Source organism: Heloderma suspectum, chromosome 5 (genome assembly GCF_057233095.1).
Source record: "Heloderma suspectum isolate Gila_16-S chromosome 5, 16-S_ref, whole genome shotgun sequence".
Taxonomy (NCBI): Eukaryota; Metazoa; Chordata; class Lepidosauria; order Squamata; family Helodermatidae; genus Heloderma; species Heloderma suspectum.
Genome location: NC_139462.1, coordinates 2,581,024 through 2,595,807, shown reverse-complemented (window position 1 = coordinate 2,595,807; position 14,784 = coordinate 2,581,024). Strand labels below are relative to the sequence as shown.

The 14,784-nt window shown below is 54.9% G+C and overlaps 1 protein-coding gene across 5 annotated transcripts in view; it reads right to left on the bottom strand.

Moving 5' to 3' along the window:
• The window catches only part of RAB11FIP5 (RAB11 family interacting protein 5), a 71,702-nt gene that overhangs the window by 23,694 nt on the left and 33,224 nt on the right, over positions 1-14,784 (bottom strand). The gene's annotated exons all lie outside the window — the stretch shown is intronic.

Below are 14,784 nucleotides of genomic sequence, written 5' to 3'. Positions count from 1 at the left end.
CCAAGCACTGGCCAGAGCCAGGCCCACTCAGCATCAGCAAGGCGGCTGCATCCCACGCCCTCCACCCTGAACCCTGGGACTGCTCACAACGGCAGGGCATGAAGTCAGCCTCCCTCTCTGGTCCGTCAGCCCCTGCCCGGCCAACACCAGGCCAAGGAGCAGGATGGCTGACCTCCTCTGCTGCAGGCAGACCCAGGTGCCCTGCATGAGGCCACCGGCACTGCCACCCTCCTCCCATGCCCTGCTCCCCTCTCCCCATGCCCTGCTCCCCTCTCCCCATGGCCACTGGCACAGCCACCAGTTGCCTAGAGGCCTGGCTTGCCATGCTCACCTCCCACCTGGACCTTGGCAGCCTTCTCCTCTCCTCTCTGGCCTTCCAGTGACCCAATGTGACCTCGTCGTCTCTGCCCATGCCCAGACCCTCCAGCTTTCTCCTTGCTCTGACCATGCGATGCCCCACCGTCTATCCATGCACAGGATCCGGCACAAGTTCCTTTGACTTCAAAGTCCCTCCATGGTCCAGCCTGCCCTCATATCCCAACATGTCCCTGCCCGTGACCTTTTTTGGTTCTCCACCTCCACCCCCCCGACGCTCTGCTGCTCCCTCAAAAGACCTCACCCACCCTTTCCCCCTTGCTGCCCCTTATGACTGCAGATGCCCCCAATGCCTCCATGATGCCCCCGCTCGTACTTCCTTCAGTCTCTCAAGACCCATCTTTCCTGTGAAGCATTGGCTCCACATGCAAGGACCCCAAAACTGGGCAACGGTTCAGCCTCCATCATGATGACAGGTCAGCAGTTTCCTCTGACCCCCAGAGCTGCCCTGAGCAGGAGAGGGGAAGGGATCTCCACATCTGCCCTCCCTCACGCCCCAAGTTGGGCAGGAGCCTGGGATCAGGTTTGGCTTGGCGCTTCCTGAGTGCAAAGGCAGAGCTGTCATGGCCCTCTGTCCCCCAGCCCTGGCTCCAAGATGGATGGGGAAGGTGGACACAGGGGGGCTTCTCCGTGGTCTTGCTGGATGCTCCGGGCACCCAGCCAACGCTGAGTCGAAGCAAGCCTCTATTCTCCCCTGGCCCATGCCCAGCTCCAAGCTGGAGGGGAGACTGGGGCTTGTTTCCACACTATGAGATGCCCCCCGCACCCCCACTTGGCGGGCTGCCAGGCTGTCCCTGAACTCACACTGCACTGCACTGCACAGCACAACGTCAGGGGCATGGGGAGGGATCGTGCAAACAACCACAGCGCTGGGGTTGGCTGTCCAAACCAGCTCAAGCCTGCGGGGCCCAGCCCCACGCCCCACCCTAACCAAGCCCAAGCACCGGGGAGGTGGGCAGCAGATTCAGCAGAAGCCTGAGCCGAATAAGGTCCCTTCAGACAATTTCTCGTGCTTCCCTCCAAAGCAACCGGAACGGAGCTCCGTCCCAGACAAGGCTTCGCTGCAGACTTTGGCTTCAAAGGCACAGAGACTTTATGTCTCCTGCATGTAGTGTCGTTTAGTTTTGTTTCTCCAAAACGTGGGCGGGGAGGGGATACAGCTGAGTGACTGACACGTCCACCTTCTAATCCTAGCGAACATTTTACCAAGTGCTCCAATTAATGTGCTTTGTGGAAGGGCAAGTATGGGGCTGTGAGACGGCTGTTCTTCCAACGCCACCAGGCTTCACTAAGGAAAAATCCCTTAAACTGGTGTTCAAGCATCATAACTCCCCAGCCCCTGCACCTATCCTTCTGAAACTTTGCAGGTTCCTTGCCTGGGGATGGTTCTGCGATGTGTGCCATTTTCATACAATTTGCCCAGAAAACCAGAGGGGTGAGGAAAGGGAGAGGCAAATCAGTCCAATCTGAAGGGCCCTCTTCCAGATAAACCACTGCACCTATCCTTCTGAAACTCTGCAGGTTTCCTACTTAGTGAGAACTACAGGAGATCTGTCAGTTTTGGAACCATATTCCACAAGGAACACAGGGGGATAAGCACATCCTGTTTTGGATACCCTTAAAATGTCAATGCTGCTCTTGCACAAACCCCCCTATAGCTATCAATCTGACATTTGGCAGGCTTGATCCACTCAGAAGGCACAACTATCCCTGCAATTTTCATCCAACTCTGCCAAGGAATAAGAAGGTTATCTGAAGTTTCCATGATAGTCAATGTGAGGCACAAAGCCTCAGATTTCCAAATCTCAACTTGGGTCCAGTACCCAACTCAAACCCAGCAGCATCTGAATCAGGCCAAGCTGAATCAGGCCATTTTCCGAAGCGCAGAATCGGGATCAGAGTTGTATTGTGGGATTGGTGCACCCCTCTCCCAAGAACCCATAGCTGAAACAGTGGCATCTCTGTCTCCTGCCACTGCTTCCCTTCCCTGTGCCAGGTTTGAGATTGCGAACTTCTCTGGGGCAAGTGCCTGTCCTCTTGGACTGTACAGAAGGGTCAGGTAGCTGGACAGCCCAGCACACTCACGGCTCTTATTCAGCAACAATAAGCAACGAGGAAGCCCCCCACCAGCCCACCTGCACCGCCCAGAAAAGAGGCCTATGCATGTTCGCAGTGGAAACCCTGCTTGTGGTCGCAGAGGAGGATGTCTCGCACACCCAGTCCAAGGAGCTCACCCCAACGTCTCCCACGGAACAGCAGGCCTCTGTGCCCCTGGACACCCCTGCAATGAACAAGTCAGGTGCATCAATGCAGAGGGCGCAGCCTGCAAGCCAGCCCCAGGCAGGGTGAGGGCCAGCAGGGCCTCGCGCAGGCCGAAGTAACACTTGGCCCAGGAGTGGGGCCCCTCCGCCCATGGTGAGCTGGCCACGGAGAAAGAGGCTGCTGTCCCCCCATCAGCACCGTGCTGCCTTTCCCCACCAGTCTGGGGAGCAAGCAAGTGTGCAAATGGGGGGGGGGACGGACAAGAGTGTGCATAGGGTATCCCTGTAAACCACCAGTCCCCACTGGTACGTGCGCCCTGGTCACTGTCGCCTGAGAGAAGGCACACCAACTTTAAAAAAAAGGTTTCCTAGCCCTGACTTAACCCCTCACCCAAGCACCTGGCCGATGGTGGAGCGACGAAGACCTGGATCTGCTAAATGCCTGGATGGGAGACCGCCCAGGGACCCCACAGCCACTTTTCCCTTTTACTCCGCAGGCAAACAGCAGGACCGAAATCTACTTGATCCTTCCACTGGGAGAGCCAGGCAAAGCCGCCCTCAGCAACACAGTGGCCAGGCGAGGAGGGGCCCGTGGGGTCTGTTCCAGCCGCCTCTCCTGCACAATCCGGACCCCAGACTCTTGGGGGGCAGGATGCGAGGCTTGAAGCCCAACTGCACAAGCTGAGACTCACCCAAACCAAACCCAAAGGTGAGTCCGCTGCAAAGCCCCCATCTGGGCCTCCGGCAAGGAAGCAGACAAGGGTCAACAACTCTGCTGAGGGCGGGGGGGCTTTTTTGGCCAAGGTCGGGGAGGGGGGCTCCTGACTCTCTGAATCATCATCAGGGCAGTTTTCCTGGTTTAGTGCAGTGAAGTTAAACCAGAAGCACAGAAAATGCACAGACAGAGAGTGACCCTCCCTCTCCTTGGCCTCTCTTAAGCTGCTTTCCACACGCTCAACACTAGAGGGAGAACATGACTCATCTTGCTGCGCAGAAGGAAAAAAATCCACGGCTTCAGTGTGCTACTGGCCCGGGAGGCAGCCCTGCAGAAGCACGATCGAAGTGGCCTCTGATGGCCAACTCACCCCGACTCCGAGGCTCCATTTCCCGTTCTCCACCACGTCAGCAGCACAGGAGGGGTTCTGGCCCTACAGCCTGGCTCCAGAGACTGCGGAGCACCCGGCCCCTCTCCCAGATACATCCCATCCCATCCCACGGTCCCAATCCCAGCCCAGTGGGGCAAGAACGTAAGGACGGCCTGGACTGGAGCACGGTGACACGATGTCAACACGCTCTCAGTGGCCCAGCTCACACGATCAAAGCAAGCCACCGTGGCTTGTTAAATCAGCACAGGAGGGCCAGCATGCGCCAGGCACCATTAGCTTAATTATCCGCCTGGGTGCGGCTTGTTGATTTGTGCGAACCCAGGCAGCATGGCTTGTTTGAGGGGAAAGCCACCCTCGGTTTCTCTCTCTCTCTCTCTGTGCAGAGGCTTTGAAGCTCAGGGCTGGGGAACCCATGGCCTTCCAGATGTTGCCAGACTCCAGTCCCCATCAACCCCAGCCAGCCTGGCCAGTGGTGAGGGATGATGGGGGCAGTCCTTCGTCAGCATCTGAAGGGCCACCTAGTTCCCCAGCCCCGCTTTATTTGTTTAATTAAATTTCTTAATCGCCCATCTGGCTGGTCACCCAGCCACTCTGGGCGATGTAGAGCAATACAAATCGTTTTAAAACAATAGAATTCTACATTCAAACATCGTATTTCTAAAAATACCCTAACCCACCCCAAATGCCTGCCTGAACAACCACATTTTTAAAGAGTTAAAGAGGGGGCATGGCGGAGTTCCCTAGGGAGGGAGTTCCGCAGAGTGGGGGCCACCACAGAAAAGGCCCTCTCCCTCGTCCTCACCAGCCTAGCTGTCCTGGCTGATGGGACAGAGAGAAGGCCATCCGAGGCTGATCTTGTTAAGCAGCCTGTCTGCTGTTGCTGGAGGTGCTGCTTGAGATATGCTGGGACGGAACTGTATACGGTTGTAAGGGTCAAAACCAACACCTTGAATTTGGCCTGGAAAACAACTGGTAACCAGTGCAACTCCTTCAGCACTGGAGTGATGTGATCATGCCAGCAGCTGCTTTTAATCAGGTGAGCCGCCGCATTCTCTACCAGCTGCAGCTTCCGAACCGTCTACAAGGGTAACCCCATGTAGAGCGCATTACAGTAGTCTAGACAAGAGGAGACCAGGGCATGTACCACCGATGGGAGCACATGGTCGGGAAAGGTGGGGGCGCAGCTGCAGTATCAGATGGAGTTGGTACAGCGCTGTCCTGCTCACAGCTGACACCTGAGCCTCCATGGACAACTGGGAGTCTAAAAAGGAGGGCTTTTTTAAGAGCTGTCTTATCACTGCCTCCTTGAGGGCTGATGGCATCACTCCCTCCTCAAGGGAGGCGTTCACCACCGCCCTGTTCCCCTCACCCAGCCTCTCTCTGCAGCCCATAATGAGCCAAGATGGGCAAGGATCAAGTAAGCAGGTGGTCGGCCTTACAAATGAGAGCACCTTGTCCACTTCATCAGAAGGAAGAAGCTGGAACCTATCCCACAAAACCGGTTTGCCATAGGCTGCCTCTTGCTCACTAACTGTATCCACAGCGCATGGAATACCACTCCTAATCCTATCAATTTTATCTGTAAAGTGCCTTGTCAAGGCCTCACAGGAAGCCTTGCTCCAGCGGTTCCGGAGCCACTGGACTGACCAGGCTCCAAACCACTTGGAACCGCCTCCTGGGACAGTACTCAGCGGACGCGATAGAGGCAGCTTAATGCGGCGGCTCGCCTGATTAAAGGCAGCCGCTGGCGAGATCACATCACTCCAGTGCTGAAGGAGTTGCACTGGTTACCAGCTGTTTTCCAGGCCAAATTCAAGGTGTTGGTTTTGACCTTTAAAACCCTATATGGTTCCGGCCCAGCCTATCTTAAGGAGTGCCTCCAGCAGCACCAGACAGGCCGCTTAACAAGATCAGCCTCGGATGGCCTTCTCTCTGTCCCATCAGCCAGGACAGCTAGACTGGTGGGGACGAGGGAGAGGGCCTTTTCTGTAGTGGCCCCCACTCTGTGGAACTCCCTCCCTAAGGAACTCCGTCATGCCCCCTCTTTAATGAGCTTCCGTCGTGCATTAAAAACGTGGCTGTTCGGGCAGGCATTTGGGGTGGGTTAGGGTATTTTAGAGAATGTTTTTATTGTTGAACTTTATTGTTTTATTGTATGTTGTACATCGCCCAGAGTGGCTGGGTGACCAGCCAGATGGGCAATTAATAAATTAAATAATAATAAATAAATAAATAAAATATTCCTTTTTTGCTGCCTTCACAGCCACGTGATGGGCTGAAGATACAGCTCTAGCCCGTGTCTGATCGTCTTTGGAGCGAGACTTCCGCCACCGGCGCTCTAGCCGTCTCACCTCCTGTTTCAGAGCTCGCAACTGCGGATTGAACCATGGTGCAGTCCGAGCCCTGTTCAGGGGGAGAGGGCGTTTCAGAGCCACCCAATCTAATGCCCCAGTGATTGCGGCATTCCAGCCACCCACCAGGGTCTCGACCGATTGGCCATTGGCGTGCCCCAGAGAATCCCCAAGCGCGTTCAGGAATCCATTCGGATCCATAAGACGCCTGGGGCGGACCATTTTAACGGGTCCTCCACTCCTGCGGAGGGGTTGTGTAACTGAGAAGTCCAATGTCACTAGATCGTGATCTGACCCTGACAAGGGGGGGGTGGATATACCCCCGACTTCCAGATCACTCCCCACTTCTCAAGAAACAAACACAAGGTCTAGCGCATGACCGGCTACATGGGTGGGCCCAGTTGGAATAGGGCGCAGCTCCCAGGAAGCCATGGTCTCCATGAAGTCCCGAGGTGCCCCCGTGAGGACGGCATCTGAATGTACACTGAAGTCCCCCAATACCAATTAGTTAGGAGACTGTACCCGCACATCAGAGACCACCTCAAGCACCTCGGCCAGGGAGTCAGTAGTACTGCCCATCCCGCTGCACATGAGCAGAATCCCCAGACTGCCCTTCGGGCCCAACCTCCAGTACATGCACTCAGCAACCTTGGTCTCCCGGAGAGGGGGTCTGGTGAAGACCAAGGACTCCTGGTAGGTAACAGCCACTCCCCCTCCCCAGTCCCCAGCCCTCGCCTGCTGTGCGTATGAAAATCCAGCTGGACACATGGCCGCAAGAGTTAGAGCAGCAGCCTCAGCCAGCCAGGTCTCCGTAATACATGCCAGGTCTGCATGGATGACAGATGTTTTCTGGGTAACAGACCTGGCATTGCAGAGCAGCAGACAAAGGCCAGAAGATGGAGTCACGCCTCCCCAGCCATCCTTTGGCTCTGGACAGCTTGAACTGAGGGTGCCCAGGACTGAACTTCGGACATTCAACTTCCAAAGCACGTGTGCACTACTGCTGAGTGAGGGCACCCCATGAACCACATCCTCCCATCTTCTCCCTAAGGTGGACGTCACTATCCTGGATTCAAGTTTGGGATCCCGGGCTGGCCCTTCAATGGCCAGCATTCCGGAGAGATCTTCGCTCAGGCTGCCTCTGTGTGTGCGTGGGTGTGCACACGCACGCACAGACCTGAGTGGCACCAAGGCTAAATGCCTCAGACAAGAGCAGGCGTGGGAGGCAGCCAAGGGCTCTCAAGAGCTCGGCACTGCCCAGGCAGGCCAAGCTCACCGCAGCCTCGGCACCAACAGCAGCCCCACCCTATCCTCACCTGCCCAAGCCGGCTATCCTGGGCCATTCACAGGCTCTCTGGGGCGGCCTCCCCCAGTCAGGCGCCCCCCAGGTGCTTTGGACTGAAACTCCCAGCATCCCTGACCCCTGGCCAGGCTGGCTGGGCTGATGGGGGCTGACGACCAGAGCATCTGGAGAGCACCAGGTGGGGGGAAGCTGCTCTATGGAAACGGGGCCTGCAGCCACCAGGGCCAACCTCTCCTCCCATCCTCCCCACTGCTACTTCAATGACCAAGCGTCCCAAGGAGTCCTGGAGCTGCCACCCTACAGCCCGGGACAAGAGGCCCTGGGGCTTGTTCCAGGCATGCTGGTGATCCTGCACAGCCAAGAGAGGAGCATTCCAGGCATCTCTGGCAAGCAGCAGAGGGACTGTTTCCTCCCTTAGAACAACCTGACACGAGAGGGAATGTTTTCCTACTAAGCAGCCAATAATTTGAACCGCCTCCCACCCACTCAGCCCCAACATGCTTACCAAACTTGTGCTGGCTTCAACCTCCCTCAAACCCACTTTGTGCTGTACCCAAGTTCTGCTCCTGGCCTCCAAATCCAGAGTGGCACATGACTTTCTGGAAACAGTTTATGATCACCTGCCCAAGAAATGCTGCTCAAAAACAGCAGAACTGAACCCAGAGGGAGACAGACGCCCTTTTGCAAGGACAGCCGGCCAGAGAGACCCTCCCTGGTGGAGCCACAGTGCTGTGGAGGGGTGGCTTATTTTTCACACCCCAGAGGGGAAAGGGGGCAATGAGGTGATGCAGTGGAGGCACTCCCCAAATCCTCTCGACCCACATTTAGTCTGCCATGTCCAGTGCAAGAGGGTCTGACTGGACGCCCTTCCTCTATCACCTCAGATAAAAGGGTCACTGAGTCACTACTCAGTGGTGAGGGGCATGCATTCTGCACAAGCCTAGAGACACTATGCCATATTCACATTTCCGGAACAGACTGCAAAACGCTCCCTTGTTCACAACGATTTACGGCACTGGAGCTCTCGTTAGGCTTTGCATCAGACAGCCACAGACCCGTGGTCCAGCCTTGGCCAAAATCAGTTTCTCTTCTGTACATGGGAGTAAACAGTGAGTCAAGACTAGTGTTTTTCTGCAAGAGAACTCACGATCTGTAAGTGCAACGTACAAGTCACTTGCACTCCATATCTGTTATGGCAAGAGACGTGTAAGGAGAGGCTTGGCTTGGGGGGGCCATGTAGTACAGGTGGGAACAGATAAAGTGGAGGGGTACAGGGCAGAGCTAGAGTGGAGCGTTGAGCACCAATGCTTTTTGGGGGGGGGGTACTATAGCACAAACTGCCAGGGGAGCTGTGCATAAACCCAATTAGCAATTGCCCCAGGACCGGGGGGTGGGGGGGCAGGCGCCAGACTAGAGAATTATGACAGCGCTCTTGCAGCTGCCCTCCCAAGGCAAGGCCAAGCATCTGCTACCACAAGGACATGAGCCGCATGGTTCCAGAAGCGGCACTGTGGCCTCCTTGGGCCCTTTCCAGGCCAGGAGCATGGGCGGCCCAACCATACCCCGGAAGCTGTGCCCGATCCTCCTCCTCAACAGGGAAGGGAGTTGTGGGTGCTTCCCTCAAATTGCACATGGCTCATTTATTTGTTTTATTATTAAATTTATTACTCGCCCATCTGGCTGGTCACCCAGCCACTCTGGGCAATGTACAGCGTATAATAAAACAGTTTAAAACAATACAATTCTACAATAAAAACGTTTTCTAAAATACCCTAACCCACCCCAAATGCCTGCCTGAACAACCATGTTTTTAATGCGCAGCGGAAGCTCAAAAGAGGGGGCATGGTGGAGTTCCCCAGGGAGGGAGTTCCACAGAGTGGGGGCCACTTCTCCCTCGTCCTCACCAGCCTAGCTGCCCTGGCTGATGGGACAGAGAGAAGGCCATCCGAGGCTGATCTTGTTGAGCGGCCTGCCTGGTGCTGCTAGAGGCACTCCTTCACTGGCACACGTGCACACTTGCCCCGCTCCCCACAAAAAAAAGGTTGCCACCCCCACAGACTGCCTGGGCTGCCTGTTGAGCGGGGCCAGCCCAGCACGGTGCAGGCTCCACCACGGCAATGCTGGCCCTGACCCAGGGCTATCAGACAGGCTCAGGGCTGGGCAAGAGGGGCCAGTTCACAGGATGGTCACACGAGCAGCCTGTCACGAACAGAGAAGGCAAGTATTCCTGCCACTCCCCAACCCTCTTCAGGAAGGTTTACGGCACCAGGAAAACCCGTGATGAACCACCCACTGCACACCACCTGCTTTTGGCTAGCACTTGCCAAATTGACAGGCGGCCTCTCAACAGCCGTTTCCAAGGCAATTTATAGCATCAACCTGACTATACAAATCACAAGACCAACCTTGTGCTTTTGCTCCAACAGCATTTTCCACTCGGCTGAGAACAAGCAGGCTGCCTCGGCCAGAAGGGGAACAAGAACTAGCCGCAAATCTGGGACTGGCCGGAAGCTGGGTCTCCCCATCAAGGCTTTATCAAAGCTTTCTTGGATCAGGGAAGAAAGCAGAGACAGGCCAGATTTCATCCACCATCCCCATCATGGCCTATACAAGACACAGTTCAACAATGCTGCTCTAGCTGAATCCACACGCTAAGCTCTGCCTCCCCAAGACCACTTTTGGAACTATGCTGAGGAGGTGTTCACAGGGAGAAATGGGCTGAAGCCAGATCTCTGTGTAGATTTCACTAAGCACAACACCTGACTAACTTCTGCAGACCAGTCGCAATCTTATGGATCGGTAACCGCTTAAAGAGTAAAGGAGAGAGTAGAAATATATAGTCAGTTCTCACAATGGAGGGATGGAAACAGTGGAGTTCAAGGATCTGTACTGGGACCAGAGCTTTTTAACTTGTTAATAAAACTTCTGGAATTAGGAGTGAGCAGCAAGGTGGCCAAGTCTGATGATGACACCAAATTATTTAGGGTGGTTGAAACAAAAAGGGGTTGCAAGGAGCTCCAAAAGGATCTCTCCAAATTGAGAGAATGGGCATCTAAATGGCAAATGCAGTTCAGTGTAAGCAAGTGTAAAGTGATGCACGTTGGGGCAAACAATCCCAACTTCAAGTTGGGATTCATAGCTGATGGGCTATGACTAATCAGGAAAGGGATCTTGGGGTTGTGGTGGACAGTTTAATGAAGATGTAGATCTAATGGGTGGCTGCTGTGAAAAGGGCAAATTCCTTGCAGGGAAGGTTCCTGGGAAAGATTCCTGCCTGAAAGAAAAACCTGGCGAGGCCTTGCCAGTCAGTGCAGATCAATGCTCCCCAAAGTGGAGCCCTCTAGATGTTTTGGACTACAATTCCCATTAGCACCAGGCAGCATCGCCAATAGACAGAGATTATCTAGACCCCCTTCGATCTGGTTTCTGGCCTGGTTACAGGACAAAATCAGGCTTGGTTGCCCTGATGGATGGATGACCTTTATTGAGAGAGGGACAGGAGGAGTGCAGCCCTGTGAATTCTGCTCAATCCCTCATCAGCTTCAGATACCATCGACCATGGCATCCTCCTGAATTGGCTCTGAGCATCAGGCACTGGAGGCACTGTGTTACAGTGGTTCTGGTCCTGCCTGCAGGGTCCATTTCAGAAAGTAACACTGGGCAACCATTCCTCAGCTCCTTCTGGCAAGTGAGTTACCAGGTACAGTCCACAGGGTACCACCATGTCCCCAGTGTCACTTATCATTTACATGAAGCCGCTGGGAGTGGCCATTTGGAGCCAAGTGCCATCAGTATGCTGATCAGGGGAGGCTACGCAAGTCCTGGATCAGTGCCTAGACTCAGTGATGAAGCCCAATACACTGAAGCTGAATCCTAGCAAGACAGAAGCCCTGTGGGTGAGTGGTTCCCGAGACCTGTTCCGAATGGGACTGTGCTCCCTTTGAAAGATCAGATATGAAGTCTGGGGGTACTCCTGGAGCCTTCTTTGCTGCTGGAGGCCCAAGCGGCCACGGCAGCTCAGCGTACGTTCTGCCAGCACCAACTGGTACGCTGGCTACAGCCTCTCCTGAACAGGGGTAGCTTGGTCACAGAGGTACAGGTGCAAGTATCCTCAACACAGGGATACCGCTCCATACGGGGCTGCCCTTAAGGCTGTCCCAGAAGCTGGAGCCAGTGCAGTGGCTCGGCTGTTGTGAGGAGCTGCCCCTTCCCAGCATGCAACTCCTCTGCTGAGGGAACTGCACTGGCTGCCTATCTGCTACTGGGCCAGGTCTGAGGTTCTTCCTGGTGTATAAAGCCCTAAAAAACTTGGGACCAGGATACTTGAGCGCGCGCTTTCTCCCATACCAGCCTGCCCAGTCACTGAGGTCATCAGATGAAGCACCCCTGGTGATTACACATGGACCTTTGATGGCTCAAAGGAAGGGCTTCTTCACACAGCGCAGTCAAACCATGGAATTCGCTACCACCAGAGTAGTGACGGCCACCCACTGGGATGGCTTTAAAAGGGGGTTGGACCAATTCCTGGAGGAAAAGGCTGTCGCTGGCTCCTAGTCTCGATGGCCATGTGCTACCCCCACTGCCAGAGGCGGCATGCCCATGTGCACCAATCAATTGCTGGAAACGTGGGCGGGAGGGTGCTGCTGCGCCATGTCCTGCTTGTGGGTTTCCCATGGGCAGCTGGGTGACCACTGTGTGAACAGACTGCTGGGCTAGATGGACCCTGGGTCTGATCCAGGACGGCTCTTCTTATGTTCTTATGACCTGCAGTCTGTTTGGAGTCCACTCAGAGTAAAGCCATAAGCATTTTGGCTCTCTCTCTGCAGGACTCCCTGCCTGTTGATGTCAGGCAGGTGCCACCGTTTTGTTTTGTTTTCAGTGCCTGCTGAAGACACTTTTATTTAAACAAGTGGAAATGGGGTCACACGATGAAACTGAACAGTGGGGGATTCAGGACAGACAAAGGAAGTCTTTCACTCAGCATGTAACACACTGCCCAAAATGTGATGCGGTGATGGCCACCCAGCTCAGACAGCTTGGAACGGGGATGAGACACACAAGGGACATGGCTATCAATGGCTACTAGTCCTGATGGCTATATGCCACCTCCAGGATCAGAGGCAGCATGCCTCTCAATCTCAGTTGCCGGGGAATGACAGTAGGGAGAGATGGCTCCTGCCCTCGTGTCCTGATTTAGAGGGCTGCCCAGAGGCACCTGGCTGCCCACTGAGACAGCCTCGCATTTAACAACTCACCTGGCTGCCACAGGCAATCACGAATTCCATGCAGGCGAGTGAGTTTGATCACGCTATCCCCCTCCTCTGCCAGCCCACTGATCACGCTATCCCTCTCACTTTGATCCCTCTATCCACCACTTGGAGTTTGATCTCTCTTTCCCTCTCCTCTGCCAGCCCACTTGGTCTCCATGCTAGCTGCAGAGGAAGGAAAGCCTCTTTAAACTAGCAGAGATGCAGCGGCCTGGTGGAGGGGAGGTGGATTGCTCCATCCCTCTTCCATCCCATTGGCTTGGTAGAAGGCTGATTTTTACTTACTAGCCTGCTAAGAGGTAGTAGCCCGAATTTTTGTGCTAGCTGCAAGAGAAGAGGCTTTTCTTCTTTCACAGCCAGCATGAAAACCCAGGATGCTAGCCTCTTGGCAAGCTAGGATTTTATTTTATTTTTTTACAGGCTAGTAATTTGCCGGGCTTGGTTTCAGGGCGGCATTGTGGAAGAGAGGAGGCTGGACTTGGGCCATCGGTCTGATCCAGCTTCTGGGCTCTTCTTATGGTCACTCGCCAGCACCACACAGGTTCTAGGGCTGAGCCCCCTGCTGGAAGTGGGCTCCAATAAGCCTTGGCCACAGCAACACAGCCCCCAGCTCAGCTTCTGCATGCTGCTAGCCAAGCTCCCGCCTTGACTGCATCCTGGAGTTCAAAGCAAGGCCAATAGCATACAGGAGAAGCAAAAAGACGCTTTCTTTTCCCCCACGGCCCAATAAGCCACCAAACACCACGGCAAGCATCCGCACTGAAGGGCTTGAGTGGTCCCTAACAGGGCTCCCTCCCTGTTGCTGCTTCTTTGCATCCTCAGCAGGCTACCACAAGGCCAGAGGGATTTTCTCCTTTCACCAAGAGGAGAAAAACTGGAAGTCTGTAACAAGAAAAGCTGAAATTTCCCAGTTAACCTAATTAAGCACATTTTGTTGTGGTCTGGGTTTCCAAGCAACATAGTTTCTGAGCAGCATTGCGGGAGGGGAGGGAGCAGGGGCAGGACCCCCACCAGCCCCCGGAGGTCCTGTCGGCTCCCAAGAATTCAACTATCCACTGCCTCACATGCTCTGAAATGTCTCTCCTAAACCATGAGGACCATGAGACAGTCAGTTTCCTGTCTCCTAGCTGAGCAGAGCAGAGGAAGCTGCTCCAGCTGGTCTAGGGGCTATACAAGGAAGCAAGCTCCCAGAGAGCGAGCCATCAGAGCGAGCAAACAGGGACAGCGAACGGGAGTTGGCCAGGGGAGTTTGGCACAGGAGGTCAAGGGGGAGGCCCCTGACGTTTTTTTTCCTTCATTTTTTAAAATTTCTTTTTCTTATAACACACACTTCCATACCACCGGGACTGTTGTTAACCTCCAGTGAACAGAGGACAAAGCACAGGCTATCCCCATACAATCAGAAAGCTAGAAGCATAAAGGGAATAGAAGCTATGGAAGGAAAGACTCTCTAGTGGTGGTGACGTGCAAGGTGTGTGCAATGTTTGTTTTCTTGTCTGAGATCAACATGGCCTACATGTGCAACAAGTGCAAGTTGATCACACTGTTGGAAGAAAAAGTGAGAGGACTGGAGCGGCAAGTGTCGACCCTCCAGGGAATAAGAGAAGGTGAAGAGTTCTTGGGCAGAATGGTGGAACTACAGCACCAAAGCGAAGAACAGAAGCCAGAAGAAGGGGTCAGGGGGTGCCAGCCAGATTGGTCTGGGAGGCAACCTGGTCCCTGGGCCAGAAACGGTTCCCTACCCCTGCTTTAAACGCTCCCCCGCAACCTGCTTCAGCAAAGCCTTCCCTAACCCAAGGCCTCAGACCTGCATGTCCCCCATGCTCCCAACTCCGCTGTCCACTCTCCCCCACCACCCATCACCGACAGGCCCCCTCAGCTGGCACACCAGGAGAGGCCGTACAGTGGCAACGAACGCATCTGGCCAAAGCCTCCAGAACAGTCCTGCGCCCTGGGACCCCTCTGGCCACTGCGCCCTCAGCTCTCCTCTCTCTCAGGGACAGGCACCGGAACAGAGGCGCTTCTCCACGTGCCTGAGGTCAACAGGCCACCCGGCAGCCCTTGGGCTCTGTGGTTAGTGCAGGACGATGACACAAGGGCCGCCTGCCCGCCTGCGCTCAC